The following is a 2,500-nucleotide window of genomic DNA, read 5'->3' as shown; positions in this document are numbered from 1 at the left end:
ATATAAAAAGATATCTGGCCGTGCAAACGCGATTAAAAGCCATTTTGATCATTCTATGTATGTAAATTACATGGATGATATTCGAAATATAATTAATTCAATCCTCGAAGATGACATCCTGATTTAGCGAAGGCTGACATGTTTGAATTGACTCACCTTCCTGTCACTGTGCTGTGGATTCATTAAGTATTATTTCCTGTTATTTCGATTATTATCCATGTAATTTTCGTGGAGTATGTTGATAAAACCTCTTTTAATTCCATGTAAACAGACAGACTTTTTCTTTCTTTTTTTCTTTTATTATTATTATTATTATTTTTTTTTTTTTTTTTTTTTTTTTTTTTTTTACTTGAATTGAGAGAAAGACCGTTTGTGTGCGATCAGACTAGGTTTTGGAACAAGCTTCTTACTCGTGTGCTTATATTGCATAAAATCAGTGCATATCAGACTTTTTAGGATTTACATGTCAATATGTAAAGGGCCTTTGTATATCTTTGTCAAATACATTACTGAATTGATAGTTTACACATTTCCGAAATATCACAAAAATCATACGCTGTCCAGTGAACAGTTGTTATGCAAACTTGTTGTTGCATTTAAATATATTTAGATCAGTAACTCATATTATTTTCTTGCTCGTATCCCTAAATAAAATCTAGGCCTGGTCTGTCGACTCTTAATGTACACATACATGTGATTTTGAATACCAGTCACTCTGATTTTACACTTATCTTAATCACATAAATTATCGTATGAAGTGCCGGGTAGTGCTGGTTTATTATAATTACACTGTACTTCCGGGGCAATCCAACTAAAATACTTAAAGTTTCTCAGCTTGCTCACCCCGTGTTCGAAGACCTTCTAAAGAGCATCGTCTAAATCACGATGGCCCGGTTAAAAGAAAAAAGTAACAGGAATATATATATATGTATATATATATATATATATATATATATATACATATATATATATATGTATATATGTATGTATGTATATATATATATATATATATATATATATGTATATATATATATATATATATATATATATATATATATATATATATATATATATATACATATATATATATACATACATAATATATTATATATATATATATATATATATATATATATGTATATATATATATATTTATATATATATATATATATGTGTGTGTGTGTGTGTGTGTGTGTGTGTACGTGTGCGTGTGCTTGTGCGCGTTAGTATTGGTGTGCGTGTAAGTGTGCGCGCGTTCTTCAAAAAAAAAAAAAAAAAAAAAAAAAAAAAACACTTTGCAAGCCCTGAAGGAAGAATGGATCTCCGTATCGATTAAGTTCCCGTCGAAATCAGACTAACTGATATTTGAGTATTAAGTATTTAAGAATCAATTTAGCAACATCCATTTTTTCTCTATCACTAAGCAGATTTTGGATTAAGTATAACCCTTTCTCTCTAGTTCCGGTGTCGTCTCACTTTAAGATCCGTTATGGAGACGCACCAAAACTCGCTAAATGCTTCGAAATTAAAGTAAAAGAACAATCAAACTTACAAATCACTGAATAAACAACTGTGTAAAAAAGAAAAACGCTAAGATTTAACCTAAACTCACAAATCACACACAAAAATGATATCCTCATGATAACAATAAAAAAAAGATAAATAAATAAATAATAAAATGAGGCACGTAAAATAGGCATATTAAAAACGTAAAACTATACAAATCTAGTAAAACCACTTGTCAGTAAAAATATTTGGAACAATAAGCGTTTTCAAAATGGCCGACAAAAAAATGTAAACAAACATCATTTCATCTATCGTTTTTTAAGTAAATTCCTTTAATTTTTACTTAAAACCGTGTGCAAAGGAGTGTTGGGCGATCCTCCTGCCGATTCCAGAATCCTATAGATTGATTTATGATGTATATGATATAAGAAATTGAATTAAAACAAATGTAAGTCAAGCAAACAGGAGTTGATGAGAGGTACTTATATACGTGTGCTTCATCAGAACAAGTTTTTAAGTATTCATGGAAATTATTTTACTCCCAACAGGTCTCAAGTTGTAGCTGCTCCTTTCCGGTCCTAATTTATGATAAAATGTAATGGTGACATATTAAGAAAAGCTTTCAGCTCTGAAGATATAAATTTTGTATTTGCAGTTTACAAGGAATTCGTTTTAATATTGATTTATACGTTATATTCCGTGCAGCATAATTTGGCGATGATCTTTTAATGGTAAAAATGAACCTCTCAGATCAGCATTCCGTTTTCTTTCGCCGTTTTCTTTCATAGCATCTGCAAAAGTGCAAAATTTGTGATTGCGTTTGTAATTGTTTTATTTCTAGGTTGCGATTGAATTGTCACTGAAAATATTACACTGAACTTTAACTTTAATGTATGATGACTCCAACCCTGCTTTCAACTGAACTGTGAAGCAAGCAACTAAATGAATAAAGTTAGTTCCATAATATCTTTGGGACAAAAGCAGCAATCAGGTA

The sequence above is a fragment of the Penaeus japonicus genome, unplaced genomic scaffold (genome assembly GCF_977035675.1).
Source record: "Penaeus japonicus unplaced genomic scaffold, GWHDUDI00000001_assembly GWHDUDI00000035, whole genome shotgun sequence".
NCBI classification, from domain to species: domain Eukaryota; kingdom Metazoa; phylum Arthropoda; class Malacostraca; order Decapoda; family Penaeidae; genus Penaeus; species Penaeus japonicus.
Note: the sequence above shows the minus strand (reverse complement) of the source record.